Source organism: Mirounga angustirostris, unplaced genomic scaffold (genome assembly GCF_029215605.1).
Source record: "Mirounga angustirostris isolate CCGP_5_RB_7025 unplaced genomic scaffold, mMirAng1.0.hap1 SCAF_6, whole genome shotgun sequence".
Lineage (NCBI taxonomy): Eukaryota > Metazoa > Chordata > Mammalia > Carnivora > Phocidae > Mirounga > Mirounga angustirostris.
In genome coordinates, this window is record NW_026991714.1 from 87338720 (window position 1) to 87348220 (window position 9501).

General features: G+C 56.4%; 1 long non-coding RNA gene across 2 annotated transcripts; it reads left to right on the forward strand.

The window, feature by feature from the left end:
• The first annotated feature begins 3849 nt into the window (after positions 1-3849).
• On the forward strand, positions 3850-8857 carry LOC123846445 (uncharacterized). 2 transcript variants are annotated; one of them, XR_008506327.2, is made up of 3 exons: positions 3850-4485; positions 4587-6454; positions 7510-8857. It is a non-coding gene; the product is annotated as an uncharacterized LOC123846445 (long non-coding RNA). The 2 variants fall into 2 exon arrangements; XR_006791293.2 differs by lacking the exon at positions 4587-6454.
• The last annotated feature ends 644 nt before the right edge of the window (positions 8858-9501 follow it).

Below are 9501 nucleotides of genomic sequence, written 5' to 3' on the forward strand. Positions count from 1 at the left end.
CTCTGGGTCCAGGCAACTGACCTTTCAGACGCTTGCGTGTCAGTGTGGGGTGGGGTTTACTTCTGGTTCACTCCTTCCCTCTTCCCCTGTGGGCTAGGCCTTCAGCTTCAGGTAGGAAGGCCCCAAGCTTTACAAAGTTGTTTACCCCCAAGTGTAAGGAAATCTAGATAAGCAAACACTCTCAGGGCAAGAGCTGTTCCTAGAATTACTGCACTTCTGGCTTCCCTTAGATTTGGGCCCTAGTAGTGCTTTAGTATCTTGTCAACTCTTCAGTGCCTGTAAGATTTTTAAAATACTTTTTCTGGCTTCTTAAAAGTTGTTTTCAACAGGAGTGTTGATTCTGAGAATTTAGCGTGCCATATTCTCTAAAAATAGAATTCCACATCTCTTACTTCTCAGGCTTGGCTTGAGCCACTCTGAAGAACAGCACAAATCTCCTATGTAGTCTTCAGGAATTTTGCCCCCAATTCTGCTGCCTTATTTTAAAGCTTTTTTTTTTTCCTCTGGGTCTAAAAATGCTCTGGGTCTGAAATATTCCCCAGGCTGACAGGGTACCAGCTGGGAGGTGCCTGGAGCCCTGGCAGCCCAATGCTAATGTGCCATGTGTCAACAGGGATCAGTTGAACCATGAAAAAAAAAAAAATGAAGGGCAAAAGAGACAAAGGAACTGTGTCAAAGTGATAAGTCACCCTACAACTTCTGCAAGTGAGTGGATGGGTGATTTTTTTCTGCCTTTTTTATACCTCAATATTTCTTCCAACTTTATTTTTCTTCAAGAAACATGTATTATGTTAATATTAAAAATAGTCAAGTGAAAAATGGGAGAAAAAAAATCCAGAAGAGAGGAGGCCTCAGTAGTCCAAGGGGAGGAGGGGGGGCTGGATGGTATTTCCAAGCAGCGGGGACGGGTTTGGGCAGAGCCACTCACAAGCCGCCTGGTGGCCAGAGGCTGGGCTCCTGAGACAGACGGAGGAGCCTGGGGGTTTGGGCTGGGCAGGGCATCAGAGGACCACTGTGTCCTGCATGGTCCCCAGGGGGCAGCAGCTGAAAAGAGGACAACTTGCTCCTCTCATTCCTCTGCCCTGAGCTCCAGAGCAGTCCTGGGGGAGCTGGGCAGACAGCAGTGAGGGAAGAGTCTCCGGGGTTCCAGAGACTGCCTTCTGGTCCTGGCTCCGTCTCTAGCAGGAGCAGGGAGAGCCGCCGTGGCTGCTGGCCCCTCATTCCTCTGACAGCGTCAGGAGCAGGACAAGCTGGTGAGCGAGCAGAACGGGGACACGCAGTGCCGCTGAAGAGCGTCTCCACGCCCAGGTTCCCTGCAAATTCCACCAAGGCTCTGGTTCACGGTTCACGCTTGGCCCTTCCTAAGCCAGAGTGCTCCGAGTTCTCCCCTCCCTCCAGCCCTCCCCTCCTGTCCATTCCACAACACGTAGTTGCCCAGTATCTCTTCCACTGTAGGCGCCGAGAAGGAATTGCTTGACTGTACTTGAACTTCTTCAGTAAATGCTTAAAAGGGATGCCTCGTATCCTCCACATCTATCTCTGGAAGGTTCTCTGGAACCTGGGTTTTTCTCTGCTTTTTTTTAATTAACATATAATATATTATTTGTTTCAGAGGTACAGGTCTGTGATTCATCAGTCTTAGACAATTCACAGCGCTCACCATAGCACATACCCTCCCCAGTGTCCATCACCCAGCCACCCCATCCCTCCCACCCCGCCCCCCTTGGGTTTTCCTCTACTTTCTGTTTCAGACTTCCAGAGTGCAGGGCGGAGCAGGCAGGTGGAAGGCAGGGCTGCAGGGGTAGGGCCAGGCCCAGGCAGGACGTGTGCTCAAACCGCCAGGGACACAGAGGCTGAACCTGCCTGCCCGGCTCTGCCTCCCGACGGGGCCCTGTATTTCTTCTTGCACCACACTGGCACTGGAGGCCAGGAATCTGAAAGCCAGGGCCTCGGCACCTCTGAGATTTAGGGACTTCACCGGGAAGACACAGTCTGGCCTGGACCAGGATGAGGGTGGGCGCTGTCCTCACAGTGGGCTTTTTCTCTTCTTTCTCTGCCCCCTGGGTGCCCCCTTGCCGCACCCTCACCCCAGTCCTGTGCCGAGTGGCTGCATTTTTTCCAAAGGGCAATGTGGACACTGCGAGGCAAACATTTGCTCGAGGCCACGGGAGGATACAGGGTCATGGTTCACAGCCAGGGAAGTATCCTTTTCCTCCACCCGACTTCCTGGTTGTCCAAGGATACAGGCGTGAGGGCTATCCTTTTCATAAGTCTGAGAAGTCAAGACATCCGAAATCTAGTCCCCTCATTTTCCAGAAGGATCCAGAACCCTGTAATTCCACTATTACTTGCTTATTGGCACACCCACCAGTCAGCAGTTAATTTGCTGATTCATTCAACCAACATTACTGAGCATTTACTATGCACCGGGCACTGTGCTAGGAGATAAAAGGGTGAGCCAAAGGCTCAGGGTCTCAGCGCTCAGGGGGCTCACAGTATCAGGGCGAGGGGAGACATGTTAGCACAAAGCAATGTAACTCTGTAAATCTGGCTCATGCTGACAGCATAGGAGAAGTCAAGGGCCACAGAGGGGTTTGATGAGCAAGGGCAGGTTGAGGTGCCTCCGAAGGGTCACTAGAACTCAGCAGGTGAAGTGGGAAGGAACAGCTCCTCCATGACAGGGCTAGGGTTGAAGGTGGGGGCCCCCAGCCCGGAGGACAGGTAGCTGCAGCTGGGGGGTGCAGAAGGAGCCACACCCGGCTTGAGCAGACCCTCCATGGCAGAGGATATATTTTTTCTTTAATCTAAGAGTGACGGAAAGCTATTGAACCATTTTAGGCAGAGAGAGAGAGAGACAGAGAACCTGGCATCACAGGGGGCAGGGGGAAAGACTGCATGACAACTCTCAGGCCTCTGACTCACATTAGCATGCTTGCTGAGACAGGGGAGCTAGTGAGCTGTGGCGGGTGTGGGATGCCGGGCAGATTGGCAGTGCCGGAGAAGGAGCTGGGGGTGGGGAGGGGGCAACAGGCCTGGGCCCTGAGATGGGGGTGTGGCCTGGGCCTCTAGGATGGAGTGTGACCTGGGCCTCTAGGATGGGGTGCTGCCTGGTCCCTGAGATGGGGGTGCGGCCTGGGCCCTGAGATGGGGGGCTGGGCTCTGAGATGGGGTGCTGCCTGGACCTCTAGGATGGGGTGCGGCCTGGGCCCTGAGATGGGGTGCGGCCTGGGCTGCAGCCTTTCCACTTCCTCTCAGTCTATTCCCACCTTGGGGCTGGCCGGGAGGATCACTGGAACTGGAGTATTCTCTGCAGAAAACCCAGGAAGCCCACAGGAGAATGAGTTTGTGCTCTATTGGCGTTTCCTCCCATCTCAGGCACGAAGGCTGGGGAATCTTAAAGGGTGAGTGAGCCTTGGGGGAGCCTGCCTCAAATAGCCCTGCTTTATCCAGTGTCTGCTCGGAGGACCTGCGCTCTGGGCGCCGGGAAGGGGAGGGGAGGCGGGGGAGGAGAGAGGACGGAGCGGGAGGAGCAAGGCAGGGACTGGGCAGGGGAGGAAGAGGAGTTGGGAGAGCGGATGGGGGCCGGGGCAGAGGAGGAGGGGCGGAGGGGGAGGCCCGCCGCCGCCGGCCCCGCGGTGAGTCACGGTACCCGCTCCCGCCGCCTGCCTCTATTTTTGTATCAGCGCCTGCTCGTATCTGGCTCGCTGAGTAGGCCTCCCAATGGGTGGCGGGGGGGGGGGGGGGTCTGATGGCCGAGGATGAGGACCGAGGGAATATTGGAGAAGTCGCAATAGGAATTACGAAGCCAGCCCTCTGTCTTGCTAGGAGAGCTTCGCCTTTTTAGTAAGCAGGCGCTCGGAGCCGCCGCGGCCCCGGGAGGGAAGGCTCGCCAGGCCCCGGGCGGCCGCCGCACCGATGATCCCGGGTCCGGCGCCCCGAGCGGCCGCCTGGGCTTCGGCCGCGGGCGTGGCGGCGGCGGCGGGAGGGGCTTGGGAGGCTGTGCCGAAAGGCACTTGACTGTGAGCCCCGGCGGAACAGGGCTCCTCAGCGGCCGGCGGCCAGGCTGCCGACCTCGCCGGGCCGCAGCGGATCGCAGCCGGTCACAGACAAACGCCGGAGCCCGGGGCTGGAGGTCAGATCTACGGCCGGTTACCCTGTGCAAGTCATTCCGCTTCTCTGAGGCTCCATCCCCTCATCTGTGAAACGGGGGTGGTGTGCCCAGCCTTGCAGGGTTGGAGGATGACAGCAGAGTGACCAGAGATCCCCAGTGTCACTGTCCGCTGTGCCGACGGGGAGGCCGGTGGGCCCAGTCTTGAGAAGAGCTCCGCGCCCCAGTGCCTTCTAGAGAATGAGGGCTGCTTTTCTTTGATTTGCGGTGCGAACAACAGCCTTTCTGAGGCCACTGGCAGGGGTCAAGGGCAAGGGATGTGCTGCCATGTGGCTTTGAGCCTCCCTGGATTATCTTGCGTTTGGATAATCTCCAGGGTGAGAGTTGTTGAGCTATTTGAGCCCTGCCTTCTGAAGTTAACTTGTTTGCATGAGATCATGGGGGGAATACTGATCATGTCAATCCTGGTGCTTTACAGGTACTTGGAGGAGGAGAATTAGGGTTTACTCTTGCCGGGAGGAACTGGGTGAGCTGGGAGCCATGCATCCTTCTTGCCATGCTTTGCAAGGGGTGGACAGCCAGAACACACTCGAGCCCGTGTATCCCCAGGCTGCCAGCTCCTGGGCCTGGTGGAGAAGAGGCATGAGCATTTCTGGTCTCTCCATGGCAAGAATCCTCACATTCAGAGCAAGATCCTGGTGACCCAGGGCGCCAGGACCTGTCTGTGCACTGAGGCCTGGGACCACACAGGCTGAGCGCCAGACCCCAGCACAGCCCCGAGTGCCCTGAGGGCCATGCCTCCAGGAGCAGGTGCCTGGCCACGGGCACAGACCTCCCCTTTCTGGGGCCTCCCAGAACAGGCAGCTGTCCTCTCCTTCATACACTCTGCCTGACCCTAGAAGGAAACAGAGGGACACTGACAAATGGCCTGGGTTTTTTTCCCCCTTTCTCGTTGCACAAGTAAGCACAGCTTTAAACTCAAACTTTAAAGCCAAGAGTGGCTCTGGGAGGCCCTGGGGGAGAGACAAGAGCTTCCAGACCATGTTGGGAAAGCGCAAGGGGCCAGCCAGGCTCAGTGTCCGTGCTGTCCTCTCCTGCCCTGCCCTCCCCTGTCCCCTACCTATCTGAGCCGAGGGTCCCATTCTCCTGGACAATGCCTCGGGTGCCTGGCTCGCCCATGTGCTCAAACTAGCGCCCCCCCTCCCCCCCACTGCCCCAAGCACCTGCACCTTTCCTGACAGGCATCTGATCTTTTCCCTTTCCTGTGTATTCTTAGTGGCCCCAGGGGGAAAGGCAGCCTGGCCTTGCATGGCTGGGACACCCCCCCCCAGTAACATGGCCCCAGAGCCCACATGGTTCCTTCCTCCAGGGCTGGCTCAGTGAGGGTCTGCTGGTGGGGTCTCTGCCCTTCATGAACCAGAGTCAGGGCATCTTCTTTTGTGGCCAAGGAGCAGCCTGCTCAGGAAGAAAGCTACAAGTGTTCCCATTCTGCAGGTTTGAAAGACAAGGCTGAGGGTTGATCACAAAGTCCCAGGCTGTTACTGCATCAAGACGCCTGCATCTCTAGCCTGTTACTTCTCTTGAGCCACGAGCCACGGAATGCGAGCCACGGAATGCCGGGGGAGCATGGTGGTGGGCTTGGTGGAGATGTCTAGGGCAGCCCTGGAAACGTGGAACTGACGGGCCTCTTTGGGCGGAGGGTGGATAAAGAGGGTATTTCTCTCTTAGATCCCTTCAGTCAGAGTCAGCGTGCAGGACAAAGCCCACCGCCTTCCTTAAGCAGGTTTTGAACTATTCCATCTTCCTAGCGGCCTCTGCTCACTCTATGCGCCGGATTTTCCATTTCGCAGGGCTCGCTACCCTCTGGGAGCTGGAGCTGGCTCTGGAGCCTGCGGACAGGAAGGACGGTGTGGGGAGAGAACAGGCTTTCTGGGCCGGGCTCACTGACAGCTCACCCCACTTGCCTGCCACGGGCCACATGCCTGCCATTCCCCCTGGCGCTCTCATCCTCTCAATATAGGGTGCTTCTGGCACACTGGGCGGGGGCCGCCAGCCCCAGGGCCAGACACCCTGCTGCTGGAGGGCGAGGCCAGTGGGGACAGGCTAGGGCAGGCGTCAGCTTGCTCCCTCTCCTTGCATGGCCACGGCCTGCAGCCTGTCTTCTGATTTGTGTGTATTATTAGGTCCCAGGGACTCCGGCGGCTGTGGGGGAACCACAGAGGGTAGGGCGCCACCCAGCCTGCCGAAGGAATTTATCCCCGAACCTGAGCTCTTCTGGGGGTCCTCCAGCCTGGCTGGGAAAGCAGGCCCCCCGCCTCTTCCAGGAGGGTTGAAGAAGTGCCTTGGGTACTTTTATCAGTGCCTTTTCTTGCTGCCCCCAATGGCCCCAGCGTGCATGGACCTGCTTTGCCCAGCTGCCCCCCCCGCCCGGCTTGTTTCGGTTCCAGAAATTAACCTAGTTTGCGGCTGATGGGGGCTTCATGGCCTTCTCTCCCCAGTAACATATGAGCATGTTTACTAGGGCGGTTAATGTCACGACAGCAGAGTTAATTTTGGAAATTGGGACCACACTGCCCTGGAGGTGCAGGCCGAGGCCCCTGGCAGGGCACCAAGTCCCCCCGGGCCCCCACACAGGGCCCTGAGCTGCCCAGCTTTGGGAGGGAGGGAGGCACGCATGTTTGCTTTCGGTCCCAGCCCCACACGATCTGACAATGTCCGGCAGCCGCAGAGAGGCTGAGCAGCTCTGCCACCAGGCGACGGGAAGTGACGGGCGTCTTTAGGCAGTCGGAGAAGAGGACAGGCGCCCCTCTCACTGGTGGCGTTTAGCCAGAGAGGAGCTGCCCTCCGCCTGGGCAGGGCCTCAGAGCTGAGGCCGGCCTCACGGCCTCACGCAGCTCTGGTTTGACTTTCCTTCCTTCCTTCTTTCCTCCCTTCCTCCCTCCCTCCCTCTTTCTTTCTTCCTTTTTCTTTCTTTCTTTTCTTTCTTTCTTTCTTTCTTTCTTTCTTTCTTTCTTTCTTTCTTTCTTTCTTTTCTTTCTTCTTGTCTGTCTTTCTTTCTGTCCTTCTTTCTTTTTGTCTTCCTCCCTCCCTCCCTCCCTCCCTCCCTCCCTTCCTTCCTTCCTTCCCTCCCCTCTCTCCCTCTTTCTTCCTTTCTCTTTCTTTCTTTCTTTCCTTTCTTTCTTCCTGTCTTTCTTTCTGTCCTTCTTTCTTTTTGTCTTCCTCCCTCCCTCCCTTCCCTCCTCACTCCCTCCCTCTCTCTCTTTCTTTCTTCCTGTCCTTCTTTCTTTTTGTTTTCCTTCCTCCCTCCCTTCCCTCCTTCCTTCCATCCTTCCTTTCTTCCCTCCCTCCTTCCTTCCTTGACAAAGAGCTTCATTAACCTTCGTTTCAAACTTTATTCCCAGGCCTCTTCAGCTTAATGAGCTGCAGAGGATGAGTGGCCCATAAAGAAGGACGGCAAGCAGCTGACGTGTCCAAGGGGCTCCAGCTTAAGAACATTAGAGAGGTAGATTTTATCAGCTCCACGAACGGAGGAGTGAAGAGCAGTCACAGAACAAACTAGCAGCTCCCAGTCCCTCCTCTGTTTTGTCTTCTTCAGAAGTTGACACGATTCCGTTCACCTCATTCTCAGAAGGCTCACCGAACCTCACGGCCACCGCTCTGAAGCTTGGTTGGAATACACACGGGCAGTTGGTCACGGGGGGCGAATTCCCGAGAAGCCATAGGAGAAGCCACGTCTGAGGAGCTGGGGGGGATGTGGAGATGGGGACCCTGGGCCCGGACCCCTTGGCCCCCGAGGATGCACGGGTGTGGGGCTACTCTCCCCAGACAGCCAGGTCCCCCACAGCAGGACCCCATCGGGCCACTCTCACCGGGCGCTCTGCTCTGACAGCCTCGGGGTGCCCCCACCTCCGCCTGGGCTGTGCTCCCGGCCGGATGGCCTGGGATTCTCCTGACTTCACTCTGAGACAGTCCCTCCGTGACACAGTGCTCCCACTGCGGGCCTCGTCTTCCACATCTGCAACACAAGGGGCAGAATCGTCACCTCCAGGGTCCCTCGCTGCCCAGAAGCTCTGCACTCCTGCCTACGATCGCTGTCATAGCTCGGGGACACACCAGGCTCCTGAGACGCGCCTCCCTGCAGAAGCTCTGTGCCCTCCCCGGCCTGCAGTGCCCCCGCCCCGCAGCGAGTTCGTGCAGGGCTGGCCCCTGACTGTGGAGGGACTCCGGTGTCAGGCCAGCCTGTGCCCTGTGGGCGGGGGGAAGCCAGCTGCGGAAAAACTCCCCTCACATAGGGTCGGGGGCAGTAAATAAAGGGCAGGTTCGAGTCCTCAGCTGGAGCTATGGCCAGGAACTGGGGTGGAGGGAAGACAGGGGGCAGTGGCAGGAGTTCTGCAGGCACTGCTTTTCAAGGTGAGCTTAGACTTGGGAGAACTCTCCATTTCTCCACATCTTTAGTAAAGTCGGCCATACACAAAGAGCTGGGTCCGTTTGCTTCTGTGTTGAGGAATTGTTTAGGTGGCTGTCAAAGCAGGTCTGCGACCAGCCTCGGTGGGCCTGGTGCAGGCCAGACGGGCCTGAGCGGAGAGGAAAGGCAGTGAGCGTTCGAGAATGCAGGCCTCGCACAGATTCGGCGTGACGACAATAACGTCAGAAGGAGAGCTTAATACTCGTGCTGCACTTCGAGACGTTTCCTGAGCAAGTGTGATGTGCGTGTTTGGTGCCTTCAGGATATATTATTTCAAAGCTCAATTAGCGTTGTTGGTTTTTTTTTAAACGCTTACTTTGGAAGAAATTTCAATTTGCAGAAAGGTTGCAGGGGAAGTACATAGAGCTTCTTTCTGTATATCCTGCCCCCTGCCCCCCTGTTGTTCCTATCTTCATATCCTTCATGTCCGCGAAGGAACCAGGCTTGGTGCGTCACTATCACCTAAACTCCAGAAGTTATTTGGGTTTTAGCCGTTTTCCCACGAATGCCCTCTCTCTGTCCCCGGATCCATCCGGGGCACCACGCTGCATCTAGTTACCATGTGTTCTTACTCTCATCTGGCCTGTGAGAGTTTCTCAAGTCCTTTCTGTTTTTTGTGGGGTTTTTTTGTTTTTTTTTTTTCCATGAGCTTGACAGTTTTGAGGAGTACTGGTCAGGTATTTTGTAGAAGGCCTCTCAATTTGGGTTTCTCTCATCTTTTTCTCATGATCAGACTGGGGTTATGGGTTCTTGCAAAGAATACTAAAGAGGCCAAGTGCCCTGCTCATCACATTATGTAGAAGGTTGCATGAGATGGTGTGCCACCCCTTCTGACATTTGTCCTCACCGTGTGGCTAAGGGGATGTCTGCCAGGTTTCTCCACCCTAACTTACTATTTTTTACTTTCCCCACAATATTTTTTAGAGCC